Source organism: Somniosus microcephalus, chromosome 13, assembly GCF_052327205.1.
Source record: "Somniosus microcephalus isolate GS21.2 chromosome 13, FLI_Smic_1.0, whole genome shotgun sequence".
Taxonomy (NCBI): domain Eukaryota; kingdom Metazoa; phylum Chordata; class Chondrichthyes; order Squaliformes; family Somniosidae; genus Somniosus; species Somniosus microcephalus.
In genome coordinates this window covers 82,271,508-82,285,781 of record NC_140999.1, presented here as the reverse complement: position 1 = coordinate 82,285,781, position 14,274 = coordinate 82,271,508, and the positions used below count along the sequence as shown (strand labels likewise).

Below are 14,274 nucleotides of genomic sequence, written 5' to 3'. Positions count from 1 at the left end.
CCAAAGGGTATCCATGTCTTCAAAAAGCCTAGTTTCTCCAAGAAGAAAGAAAAAGACTTTAAGGTCAAAGAAAAGCACAAAGAGGAAAAACACAAGGAGAAAAAGTCCAAAGATATAACTGCAGCAGATGTTGTTAAGCAGTGGAAAGAGAAAAAGAAAAAGAAGAAGCCTGCACCAGAGCAAGAAGCAGTTCCGGTGGATACTCCTTCTTTCCTCAGGCCAATCTTTGGTGTTCCATTAGCCGAGGCTTCTGAGAGGACTATGCTGTATGATGGGATCCAGCTGCCAGCAGTTTTTCGAGAGTGCATTGACTACATTGAGAGTTATGGCATGAAGAGTGAAGGAAACACTGAAACCCTCTCCAAGCAAAGATCGCAAGGAGACCTCGATCTATACAAGAGCAGATTGATGACAATGCCGCAACTGCATCTTGTCATTCACCGCCAGAACAATCTCATGAAGACACATCAGACTTACCCGTGTTGAGAAGATCCACACGTGAAGTAAAAAAGCCTGATAGACTTAATCTTTGAGTACAATGTAAAGCTTTGAAAATGAGTTGACTGTTTTGAAAATGTTTATGTTTATAGAGCACTAACAAAAGTGTTACTGATATTATCTTTATTGTTTTCTTGAAAGTTGATTGATATTGATTTTGTTAAACCTCAAAGAAAGGGGGATGTAACGATCAATAACATGTCATTCTATAGTGGACACTAGGTGGAGCCGTAGAGCTGTATATAGCTGTATGTATAAGACTACACTACCCAGCTGTATATATATTAAGACTACATTACCCATGAGGCTAGGCTACCCACAAGGCAACAGTCAAGATGGCAGCCTGCACACAGGCGCACACATGCTGCATCTCTACAGATACTGTACCAGTCCACATGTGCTCAATAAAGTAACTAGCAAAAGCTAGCTGTGTTCATAATAAGAATGTCTAGTTATTAATGAACATAACAGTTAGGATCTGGAATGCGCTGCCTGAAAGGGTGGTGCAGGCAGACTCAATCTTGGCTTTCAAAAGGGAGTTGGATAAGTACCTGAAGGAAAACATTTGCAGGGCTACAGGGAAAGGGCGAGGGAGTGGGACTAGCTGAAGTGCTCTTGCAGAGAGCCGGCACAGGCTCGACGGGCCAAATGGCCTCCTTCTGTGCTGTAACCATTCTATGATTCAATGATTTAGGGCAGAGTTCCAAACTTTCAAAAATGATTTCAGTGAATTCATCCCAACTTGATGGTATAACCTTGTAAAACATTCGGTGCTACGTTTGGTGCTTATTTATTTTTGGGAGTGATTTTTCAGTCGTGGAGATACTGGTTATACCATTCCTATTTACTATAAAAATGTAGAATTCTAGTATAAGCAATGGTGAATAGTTTGTGCATTTAAAAACATTCCCTGTTTTTACTTCTCTAATAAAGTCGCAGCTCTTTTTAAAAATTAATTCTCGCAATGTGTGCCTCACTGGCAAGGCAGGCATTTATTGCCCATCCCTTGTTGTCATTGAGAAGATGGTGGTGGGCCGCCTTCTTGAACCGCTGTTGTCCATGTTGTGAAGGTACTCCCACAGTGCTGTTTGGTAGGGAGTTCTAAGACTTTGACCCAGCGATAATGAAAGAATGCTGATATTTTTCCAAGTCAGGGTAGTGTGTGACTTGGAGGTGATGGTGTTCCCTTGCGCCTGCTGCCCTTGTTCTTCTAGGTGGTGGAGGTCGCGGGTTTGGGGGTGCTGTCTAAGAACATAAGAACATAAGAAATAGGAGCAGGAGTAGGCCAATCGGCCCCTCGAGCCTGCTCCGCCATTCAATAAGATCATGGCTGATCTGATCCTAACCGCCAATCCACTATCACAGAACCATCTCCTGAATCTAACAGAATTAGACACACGAAATAGGAGCAGGATCAGGCTACACGGCCCCTGGGCCCGCTCCGCTACCCACAGGGCCATGACCAATCCGAACCTAGACTCATGTCCAAATTCCTGCCCGCTCCCCGTAACCCTTAATTCCCTTTACTTCTAGGAAACTGTCTATTTCTGTTTTAAATTTATGTAATGATGTAGCTTCTACAGCTTTTTGGGGCAGCATATTCCATGGACCTACCACCCTCTGAGTGAAGTAGTTCCTCCTCATCTCAGTTTTGAAAGAGCAGCCCCTTATTCTAAGACTATGCCCCCTAGTTCTAGTTTCACCCATCATCGGGAACATCTTCCCCGCATCCACCCGATCCAATCCCTTCACAATCTTATATGTTTCAATAAGATCGCCTCTCATTCTTCTGAACTCCAATGAGTAGAGTCCCAATCTACTCAACCTCTCCTCATATGTCCATCCCCTCATCCCTGGGATTAACCGAGTGAACCTTCTTTGTACTGACTCGAGAGCAAGTATGTCCTTTCTTAAGTATGGACACCAAAACTGTACGCAGTATTCCAGGTGCGGTCTCACCAATACCTTGTACAACTGAAGCAATACCTCCCTATTTTTATATTCTATCCCCCTAGCAATGAAAGCCAACATTCCATTGGCCTTCTTAACCACTTGCTGCACCTGCATACTAACCTTTTGAGTTTCGTGCACCAGGACCCCCAGATCCCTTTGTACTTCAGTACTTTCCAGTTTCTTACCATTAAGATAATAAATTGCTCTACGATTTTTCCTGCCAAAGTGCATAACCTCACACTTTCCAGTATTGTATTCCATCTGCCAAATCTCTGCCCACTTACTTAGCCTGTCGATGTCCCCTTGCAGGTTTTTTATGTCCTCCTCACTCACTACTTTCCCTCCCATCTTCGTATCATCTGCAAACTTTGATATGTTACACTCGGTCCCCTCCTCCAAATCGTTAATATAAATTGTAAAGAGTTGGGGACCCAGCACTGACCCCTGCGGAACACCACTAGTTACTGATTGCCAGTCTGAGAATGAACCATTTATCCCAACTCTCTGCCTTCTGTTAGATAGCCAATCCTCTATCCATGCCAGAATATTACCCCCAATCCCGTGATTTTTTATCTTAAGCAATAATCTTTTGTGTGGCACCTTGTCAAATGCCTTTTGGAAGTCTAAATACACTACGTCCACTGGTTCCCCTTTATCCACCCTATATATTACTTCCTCAAAGAACTCCAGCAAATTTGTCAAACATGACTCCCCTTCATAAAACCATGCTGACTTTGTCCTATTAAATTATGATTATCCAAATGTCCTGTTACTGTCTCCTTAATAATGGACTCCAAAATTTTACCTACCACAGATGTTAGGCTAACCGGTCTATAGTTTCCAGCCTTCTGTCTACTGCCCTTTTTAAATAAGGGTGTTACATTAGCAGTTTTCCAGTCTGCCGGGACCTTTGCCGAGTCCAGGGAGTTTTGGAAAATTATTACCAATGAATCCACAATCCCTACCGCCACTTCCCTCAAGACCCTAGGATGTAAGCCATCAGGTCCAGGTGATTTATCCGCCTTGAGTCCCATTATTTTACCGAGTACCACTTCCTTAGTGATTTTGATCGTGTTTAGCTCCTCCCTCCCCTTTAGCCCCCTGTTTGTCTAGTGTTGGGATATTCTTAGTGTCTTCTACTGTAAAGACTGATGTAAAATATTCATTCAGTGTTTTTGCCATCTCCATATTTCCCACCATTAATTTCCCGGTCTCATCCTCTAAGGGACCAACATTTACTTTAGCCACCCTTTTTCTTTTTATATAACTATAAAAACTCTTACTATCTGTTTTTATATTTTTTGCTAATTTACTTTCATAATCTATCTTCCCTTTCTTAATCAATCTTTTTGTTATTTTTTGCTGTCTTTTAAAGTTTTCCCAATCCTCTATCCTCCCACTAGATTTGGCTACCTTATATGCCCTTGTTTTTAGTCGAATACTATCCTTAATTTCTTTACTTAGCCACGGATGGCTGTCTTTTCTTTTACACCCTTTTCTTCTCAGTAGAATATATTTTTTTTGGAAGTTGTAAAATAACTCCTTAAATGTACACCACTGATCATGTATCGTCTTACCCTTTAATCTATTTTCCCAATCCACTCTACTCAATTCCGCTCTCATACCTTCATAGTCTCCTTTATTCAAGCTTAGCACGCTTGTTTGAGATCCAACCTTCTCACCCTCTAATTGAATATGGAATTCAACCATGTTATGGTTACTCATTCCAAGGGGATCCTTTACTAGGACATTTTTAATTAATCCCATCTCGTTACACAAGGCCAGATCTAAGGTTGCTTGCCCCCTGGTCGGTTCAGTTACATACTGCTCAAGAAACCCATCCCTAATACACTCAATGAACTCATCCTCAAGGCAGCCCTGCCCAATTTGATTTGTCCAATTAATATGATAGTTAAAATCCCCCATAATTATAGATGTTCCCTTATTACAAGCCTCAACTATTTCCTGATTGATACTCCGTCCAACAGAGTTGCCACTGTTCGGAGGCCTATAGACTACGCCCACTAGTGTTTTTTTCCCCTTAATATTCCTTACCTCCACCCAAACTGTTTCATTATCCTGATCTTTTGACCCAATATCATTTCTCTGTATTACAGTGATTCCTTCCTTTATTAACATAGCCACCCCACCTCCCCTTCCTTCCTGCCTGTCCTTCCTGATCATTAAATAACCTGGTATGTTTAATTCCCAGGCATTGTCACCCTGCAGCCATGTTTCTGTAATGGCCACAAGATCATACCCATATGTAGTTATTTGTGCCATTAACTCATCTATTTTGTTACGAATGCTACGTGCATTCAGATAGAGAACTTTCAAAGATGTTTTGTGACACTTAGTTCCTGCTTTTGCCCTTTTTATTACTTTACCTTTTACTCCATACCTTCTGCCCCTTCCTGACACGCTCTGGTTTTTAATTTCCCCACTGCTACCTAAGTCTATGGCCTTCTCTGTTGTCATTTTTATTATTTGCTCTCAGGAACCTCCCCCCCACTAGTTACCTTGGTGAGTAGCTGAAGATAGTTAGGCGTAGGACACTGCCCTAAGGAGCTCCTGCAGCGATGTCTTTGGCCTACAATGACCACAACCATCTATCTTTGTGCTAGGTATGACTCCAGCCACTGGAGAGTTTTCCCCCTGATCCCCATTGATTTCAGTTTTACTAGGAATCGTTGGTGCCACACTCGGTCAAATGTTGCTTTGATGTCAAGGGCAGTCACTCTCACCTTTGGAATTCAGCTCTTGTGACCATGTTTGGACAAAGGCTGTAATGAGATCTGGAGCCAAATGGATCTGGTGGAAGTCAAATTGAGCATCAGTGAGCAGGTTATTGGTGAGTAAATGCCGCTTGATAGCATTTTTGACAACTCCTTCCATCACTTTACTGATAATTGAGAATAGACTGTTGGGGCGGTAGTTGGCTAGGTTGAATTTATGTGGACAAATTGTCGGGTAGATGCCAGTGTTATAGCTCTACTAGAACAGCTTGGCTAGACGTGCAGGTTTTCAGCTCTACAGCCGGGATATTGTTGGGACCTGCAGTCTTTGCTGTGTCCCATGCACTCAGCTGTTTCGTGATCTCACCTGGAGTGAATCGAATTAGCTGAAGACTGCCATTTGTTTGTGATGGTGGGGAGTCTCAGGAATGACGGAATTTCAACACATTGCTGAGATTTTAGTTGTTTTGTGTGAGATTGAGCACAGCCAGAAAGCACTGACATTTGCAAATATAAGGTGTACTTTGAATTTGTCGAAAGACTTGTGAATTCAGCAGGGTGTGTGGGTGGTTACTGTGCAGACTTTGCAGGGCCTGAGGTATGAAGCAGTTGCATCAGGATGGCAAGGACTTGAGTGTAAGTCACTTGTGTGTCAGCTGTGGCTCAGTGGGTAGCACCCTTGCCTCTGCATCAGAAGGTTGCGGGTTCAAGACCCGCTCCTGGGATACATAAATCTAAGCTGACACTCTAGTGCTAGTACTGAGGAAGTGCGAGACTGTCTTTCAGGTGAGACATTAAACCAAGGCCCCATCTGCTCTCAGGTGGACATAAAACATCTGATGCACTATTTCGATAATGAGCAAAGGAGTTATCCCCAGTGTCTGGGCCAAAAGGTGGCGGAGAACAGCTAGATGGCATATACCGACTCAGCTGGGATAAGAGAAGACCTGATGAGGAAGTGTTGCATAGGCCAGTCGGTTGAAGGAGCATGCGGAGCACTAAGGGCATTGGGCATGTTTTGATGGTGGAGCCAGGCCAAGTCAGGATGGCAATGCACCTCCTAGGAAGATCGACCTACTGCTCACCTCTTGGCTGCAGCACAGTAGACTATATGATTACAGACTTGGACCCATCCTTTTCAGAGCATTCACAGTCAAACCACAAACAACACTGTCAGATCACAGTCAAATTACTATGTTTCTCAAAAAGACAGAAACAAACAACATAGAAACACAACCCAGTAAACTGTACAACACCAAAAAATTGTACAGATGGGCCAAAAACGACACGGAAAAATACCAGAAAACAATTAGCAATGCATCAACTCAAGCTCTCTTAGACACCTTTCTGGATAACATATACACTCACAATAAAGAAGGCGTAAACCGGGCAGTTAGTAAACTAAACAATATTTTTGATAATTTGGCAACAAATGCAAACTTGAAAGCTCGCAAGAACAAACCCAAAACAAAAAACTATGAAAAATGGTTTGACCATGATTGCCATAACATGAGGAAAAAACTTAGAAAACTATCAAACCAAAAACACAGACATCCAGAAAACGAGGAATTACGCCTTACTTATTGTCAGACGCTAACACAATACAGAAACACACTCAGGACCAAAAAAGAGCAATTTATTAAGAATACACTCAGCTCCATGGAGGAATCCATTGAGTCGAATTGTTTCTGGGACAACTTGAAAACACTACACAAAAAACAACACGACGATTTGTCCATTCAAAATGGGGACACATGGGTAAACCACTTTGAAAAATTATACCAGAAAAACACACTAGGACCAGAGCAACACCAAATACGCAAAAAACTTGAAAAGCTTGAAATGGCCATAAAAGATAACCAAAACCCGCTAGACGCCATAATAACAGAAAAAGAACTTCTTGAAAAACTCAAGGACCTGCGACCAGGAAAAGCTTGCGGGACAGACGGCATACTAAACGAGATGATTAAACACGCAGACGACAAACTGAAACTGGCTATCCTAAAACTCTTCAACTTGGTTCTGAGTGTCGGTTATTTCCCTGACATCTGGAACAAAGGACTCATAACACCCATATACAAAAGTGGGGACAAAATCGACCCAAACAACTATCGAGGCATCTGTGTAAACAGTAACCTGGGGAAGGTATTCTGTAGCATCATAAACAAAAGACTTATAAACTTCCTTGAAGAGCACAATGTCTTGAGTAAAAGCCAAATTGGATTCCTGCCAAACTATAGAACATCCGATCATATCTTCACCCTACAGACCCTAATTGACAAACACGTTCACCATAACAAAAGCAAAATCTACGCATGCTTTGTAGATTTCCAGAAGGCTTTCGACTCCATCTGGCATGACGGTTTATTCCTGAAACTTATCGAAAGCGGGGTAGGAGGTAAAACATATGATGTAATTAAATCAATGTATACAAACAATAAATGTGCAGTTAAAATTGGAGACAAACAAACAAAATACTTCCCACAGGGGCGGGGGGTGACGCAGGGCTCGCCAATCTCACCGACACTCTTTAATATTTACATTAATGGATTGGCAAAACTACTTGAACAATCTACAGCACCCGGCCTCACCCTATATGAATCCAAGGTTAAATTCCTCCTCTATGCCGACGACCTGGTTCTGCTGTCACCAACTAAGGAGGGTCTACAGCAGAACCTGGACCTGCTGGAGTCGTACTGCCAGACTTGGGCCCTGACAATAAATCCCCAAAAAACCAAAGTCCTTGTGTTCCAGCAAAGATCCAAACAACATGGACCCACAATAAATTTCACAGTAGGAACAACCAAAATTGAACAAACCACTAACTACACATACTTGGGCTTAAAAATCAGTTCTACGGGAAACTTCAAACTGGCTGTGAATGAACTGAAAGAGAAAGCAAGAAGGGCTTTCTATGCCATCAAAAAATCAATCCAAATAGAAATCCCAATTAGCATTTGGCTCAAAATTTTCAAATCAGTAATTGAACCAATTGCACTCTATGGCAGTGAGGTCTGGGGACCACTAACACAACAAGATTTTGCAAAATGGGACAAACACCCAATTGAGATCCTACATGCGTAATTCTGTAAAAGTATCCTCCGGACTCAAAGGAAAACAGTAAACAACGCATGCAGGGCGGAACTAGGCCAATACCCATTAATAATCACTATCCAAAAAAGAGCCACCAAATTTTGGAATCACCTACAAATGAGCAACCCCCAATGCTATCACTACGACGCCCTGAAATGCCAAGAGCTGACCATAAAGAAGAATACCCTCAGTCAACTAGTCCTGGGACTCAATAAAGTAACTAATAACAATACTAACAATAACCAGCCCCAGGACAGTGACAGGGTAACACAAAGAATTCGACCCAACACAATCGTCGCTAAGCAAAAGGAAAAATATCTGTCATATTGGGCAGAAACAACAAAAACCCAAAGCAAACTCAATTGCTACTTGGCCCTAAACAGACAATACAACATAGCTGATTACCTGACCATGGTAAAGGATAACAAACTGAGAAGAACCTTGACAAGGTACAGACTTAGCGAACATAGCCTGGCGATCGAAAAAGGCAGACCAGGCTGCCAAGAGAAGACAGGATATGCTCTCACTGCAGTCAGGGAGTGGTGGAGACAGAGATGCACTTCCTCACAGCCTGTGGAAAATATCAGGGCATCAGGGAGAATTTCTATCAAAAATTCTCACAAATATGCCCTGAATTCAGAAATCTGACTGACAACCAAAAACTCCCATTCCTACTGGGGGAGGAGAGAAGCTGTGTAACACTGGCGGCACACTATGTTACAGCTTGCCATGAACAGAGGGACAACCAGTAAACTAAGACAAGAGTATATATAAACAAGGCGAAAATATATTTATAAACTCAGGGATATACCTGTTTATACACTGTATGAATGGAACCGCGTTTATGTGTTCAACCATAAATGTATTTTGATGCTTTGGCAACATAAGATGTACCTTATCATGCCAATAAAGCGATTTGTATTATTGTATTGTATTGGGTGGGGGGGGGGGCGCGGGAGAGGAGTGGGGGTGGGGGGGGCGCGGGAGAGGAGTGGGGGTGGGGGGGGCGCGGGAGAGGGGTGGGGGGGCGCGGGAGAGGAGTGGGGGTGTGGGGGGGGTGCGGGAGAGGAGTGGGGGGGTGGGGGGGCGCGGGAGAGGAGTGGGGGGGTGGGGGGGCTAGGGAGAGGAGTGGGGGGGCGGGGGAGAGGAGTGGGGGGCGCGGGAGAGGAGTGGGGGGGTGGGGGGGCTAGGGAGAGGAGTGGGGGGGTGGGGGGGCTAGGGAGAGGAGTGGGGGGGGCGCGGGGGTGGGGGGGCGCGGGAGAGGAGTGGGGGGGGCGCGGGAGTGGGGGGGCGCGGGAGAGGAGTGGGGGGGTGGGGGGGGCGCGGGAGAGGAGTGAGGGGGGTGGGGGGGCGCGGGAGAGGAGTGAGGGGGGTGGGGGGCGCGGGAGAGGAGTGAGGCGGGTGGGGGGGGGGCGCGGGAGAGGGGTGGGGGGCGCGGGAGAGGAGTGGGGGTGGGGGGGCGCGGGAGAGGGGTGGGGGGGGCGCGGGAGAGGAGTGGTGTGGGGGGGGCGCGGGAGTGGGGGTGGGGGGGCGCGGGAGAGGAGTGGGGGGGCGCGGGGTGGGGGGGCGCGGGAGAGGGGTGGGGGTGGGGGGGGCACGGGAGAGGAGTGGGGGTGGGGGGGGCGCGGGAGAGGAGTGGGGGTGGGTGTGGGGGGGCGCGGGAGAGGGGTGGGGGTGGGGGGGCGCGGGAGAGGAGTGGGGGTGGGGGGGGCGCGGGAGAGGAGTGGGGGTGGGGGGGGCGCGGGAGAGGAGTGGGGGTGGGGGGGCGCGGGAGAGGAGTGGGGGTGGGGGAGGCGCGGGAGGAGTGGGGGTGGGGGGGCGCGGGAGAGGAGTGGGGGTGGGTGGGGCGCGGGAGAGGAGTGGGGGTGGGGGGGCGCGGGAGAGGGGTGGGGGGGGCGCGGCAGGGGGGTGGGGGGGCGCGGGAGAAGAGTGGGGGGGGGGGGGCGCGGGAGAGGAGTGGTGGTGGGGGGGCGCGGGAGAGGAGTGGGGGTGGGGGGGGCGCGGGAGAGGAGTGGGGGTGGGGGGGGTGCGGGAGAGGGGTGGGGGGCGCGGGAGAAGAGTGGGGGTGGGGGGGGCGCGGGAGAGGAGTGGGGGGGCGCGGGAGAGGAGTGGGGTGCGGTGGGGGTGGGGGGGGCGCGGGAGAGGAGTGGGGGTGGGGGGGGCGCGGGAGAGGAGTGGGGGTGGGGGGGCGCGGGAGAGGAGTGGGGGTGGGGGGGCGCGGGAGAGGAGTGGGGGTGGGCGGGCGCGGGAGAGGAGTGGGGGTGGGGGGGCGCGGGAGAGGAGTGGGGGTGGGGGCGGCGCGGGAGAGGAGTGGGGGTGGGGGGGGCGCGGGAGAGGAGTGGGGGTGGGGGGGCGCGGGAGAGGAGTGGGGGTGGGGGGGGCGCGAGAGAGGAGTGGGGATGGGGGGGAGTGGGGGTGGGGGGGCGCGGGAGAGGAGTGGGGGTGGGGGGGGCGCGGGAGAGGAGTGGGGGTGGGGGGGCGGGAGAGGAGTGGGGGTGGGGGGGCGCGGGAGAGGAGTGGGGGTGGGGGGGTGCGGGAGAGGAGTGGGGGTGGGGGGGCGCGGGAGAGGAGTGGGGGTGGGGGAGGCGCGGGAGAGGAGTGGGGGTGGGGGGGCGCGGGAGAGGAGTGGGGGTGGGTGGGGCGCGGGAGAGGAGTGGGGCTGGGGGGGGCGCGGGAGAGGAGTGGGGGTGGGGGGGCGCGGGAGAGGGGTGGGGGGGCGCGGCAGAGGGGTGGGGGTGGGGGGGCGCGGGAGAAGAGTGGGGGTGGGGGGGGCGCGGGAGAGGAGTGGTGGTGGGGGGGGCGGGAGAGGAGTGGGGGTGGGGGGGGCGCGGGAGAGGAGTGGGGGGGGTGCGGGAGAGGGGTGGGGGTGGGGGGGGGGCGGGAGAGGAGTGGGGGTGGGGGGGGGGTGCGGGAGAGGAGTGGGGGTGGGGGGGCGCGGGAGAGGAGTGGGGGTGGGGGGGGCGCGGGAGAGGGGTGGGGGGGGGCGCGGGAGAAGAGTGGGGGTGGGGGTGGCGCGGGAGAGGAGTGGGGGGGGCGCGGGAGAAGAGTGGGGGTGGGGGTGGCGCGGGAGAGGAGTGGGGGGGCGCGGGAGAGGAGTGGGGTGGGGGGGGCGCGGGAGAGGAGTGGGGGTGGGGGGGGCGCGGGAGAGGAGTGGGGGTGGGGGGGCGCGGGAGAGGAGTGGGGGTGGGCGGGCGCGGGAGAGGAGTGGGGGTGGGGGGGCGCGGGAGAGGAGTGGGGGTGGGGGCGGCGCGGGAGAGGAGTGGGGGTGGGGGGGGCGCGGGAGAGGAGTGGGGGTGGGGGGGCGCGGGAGAGGAGTGGGGGTGGGGGGGCGCGGGAGAGGAGTGGGGATGGGGGGGAGTGGGGGTGGGGGGGGGGCGCGGGAGAGGAGTGGGGGTGGGGGGGGCGCGGGAGAGGAGTGGGGGTGGGGGGGCGGGAGAGGAGTGGGGGTGGGGGGGGCGCGGGAGAGGAGTGGGGGTGGGGGGGCGCGGGAGAGGAGTGGGGGTGGGGGGGCGCGGGAGAGGAGTGGGGGTGGGGGGGCGGGAGAGGAGTGGGGGTGGGGGGGGCGGGAGAGGAGTGGGGGGGGTGCGAGGAGTGGGGGTGGGGGGGCGCGCGGGAGAGGAGTGGGGGTGGGGGGGCGCGCGGGAGCGGAGTGGGGGTGGGGGGGCGCGCGGGAGAGGAGTGGGTGGGGGGGCGTGCGGGAGAGGAGTGGGGGTGGGGGGACGTGCAGGAGAGGGATGGGGGGGGCGCGGGAGAGGAGTGGGGGTGGGGGGGCGCAGGAGAGGGGTGGGGTGTCGCGTGAGAGGGGTGGGGGGGGCGCGGGAGAGGGGTGGGGGGGCGCGGGAGAGGGGTGGGGGTGGGGGGGGCGCGGGAGAGGGGTGGGGGTGGGGGGGCGCGCGGGAGAGGGGTGGGGGGGGCGGGAGAGGGGTGGGGGTGGGGGGGGGGCGCGCGGGAGAGGGGTGGGGCAAGAGAGAGAGGGAGAATATGAGAGAGAATATGCATGTAGTCCTGTGTTGCAGCTTCCCCAGGTTGGCACCTCATTTTTAGGTACGCTTGGTACTGCTCCTACAGTCATTGTTGAACTAGGGTTGGTCCCCTGGTTTGATGGGAATGGTAGAGTGAGGGATATGCCTGGCCATGAGGTTACAGTGGAATACAATTCTGCTGCTGCTGATGGCCCACAGTGCCTCATGGAATCCCAGTTTTGAGCTGCTAGACCTGTTCTGAATCTATCCCATTTCTTCTTAGGCAGTCCCTCGGAACTGAGGATGACTTGCTTCTATTTTAAAAATGATTTCTCAGGTGACTGATGAGTCCAATGCGGGACCTACAGTCTCTGTCACAGGTGGGGCAGACGCTGGTTGGGAAGCTTGGGTTGACGTGTACTCCTTGCGCTGTTTGCGCTTGGCTTCTGCTTGCTCCCGGCGAAGAGATTCTAGGTGTTCGGCGCCTTCCCAGATGCTTCTCCTCCACTTTGTGCGGTCTTGGGCCAGGGATTCCCAGGTGTCGGTGGGGATGTTGCACTTTTTTAATGAGGCTTTGAGGGTTTCCTTGAAGTGTTTCCTCTGCCCACTGGGGCTCTCTTGCTGTGTCGGAGCTCCGAGTAGAGCGCTTGTTTTGGGAGTCTCATATCGGGCATGTGAACAGTGTGACCCGTCTATCGGAGCTGATCAACTGTAGTCAACTTCGATGCTGGGGATGTTGGCCTGAGTGAGAGCATTTAGCACGGTGGTAGTGCCACACAACTCCACACAAGGACTGTGCGATGGTCACTGCTACCAATACTGTCATGGACAGATGCCTCTGCGACAGGTAGATTGGTGAGGACGAGGTCAAGTAGGGTTTTCCCTCGCCACCTGCCACGTTTCCAGTCTGGCAGCTATGTCCTTCAGGACTCGGCCAGCAGTGGTGCTTCCGAACCACTCTTGGTGATGGACATTGAAGTCCCCCATCTGCGCCCTTGCTATTAGTGCTTCTTCCAAGTGGTGTTCAACATGGAGGAGTACTCATCAGCTGAGGAGATTCATCAGCTGAGGGAGGGCGGTAGGAGATCTGAAGCCATGAGACTTCATGGGGTCTGGAGTCAATGTTGAGAACTCCCAGGGCCACTCCTTCCCGTCTATATATCACTGCCGCCGCCCCTGAGACGTTGGCGGACGTTGGCTGACTGTCAGGCTGTTGCTTGACTAGTTTGTGGGACAGCTGTCCCAATTTTGGCACAAGTCCCCACAGGGTGACCAGGCTGGGTGTGTCTGTATCCAGTGCCTAGGTCGATGCCGGGTGGTACGTCTGGTTTTATTCTTATTATAGATTTTCGTAGCAGTTTGATACAACTGAGTGGCTTGCTAGGCCATTTCAGAGGACAGTTAAGAGTCATTGCTGTGGTCTGGAGTCACATATATAGGCCAGACCGGATAAGGATGGCAGATTTCCTTTCCTAAAGGGCATTAGTGAACTAGATGGGTTTTTAATGATCGTCTGGTAGTTTCATGGTCACCATTACTGATACGAGCTTTTTATTTCAGATTTATTTTGGTGGTGGGATTTGAACTTGTCTCTCTGGGACATAAGTCCAGGTCTCTGGATTACTAGTCCAGTAACATAACCACCTAGGCTATTGTGTATCCCTAAATCTGCTGTCTTTGTTATCAAAAGTGCTCCAAGGTGGTCTGGTCCTTGAAATCCCAGTTTCAGATTCTGCACTACTTTTAGCACTATGTACGTGTGGAGTTGAATAACTGAGGAAAGCAGTTAGCTCTGGTCTTCCTTATTCTGTGAATGTCGTTCAACTCGACGTAAAAAATGTCAGCACTGGCTCGTGTTTTTCTGTTTTCAGTAGTGTTGTCTCTGCTGCCACCACCAGGCAAACACTGTAACTACAGCTTCTACTGCAGTAGGTGCCCAGGAATGGGGAAGAGAATCAGCTACACTTCCCTGCACAGTGTCTCTGTTCTCTTTCCCCTAGAGGACAGTGGTTTCCTTTTTGTAGCGTTGAAGT

At 51.5% G+C, this 14,274-nt stretch overlaps 1 protein-coding gene across 1 annotated transcript in view; it reads left to right on the top strand.

Annotated features, from left to right (window-relative positions):
* The window catches only part of tax1bp3 (Tax1 (human T-cell leukemia virus type I) binding protein 3), a 48,358-nt gene that overhangs the window by 19,267 nt on the left and 14,817 nt on the right, over positions 1–14,274 (top strand). The gene's annotated exons all lie outside the window — the stretch shown is intronic.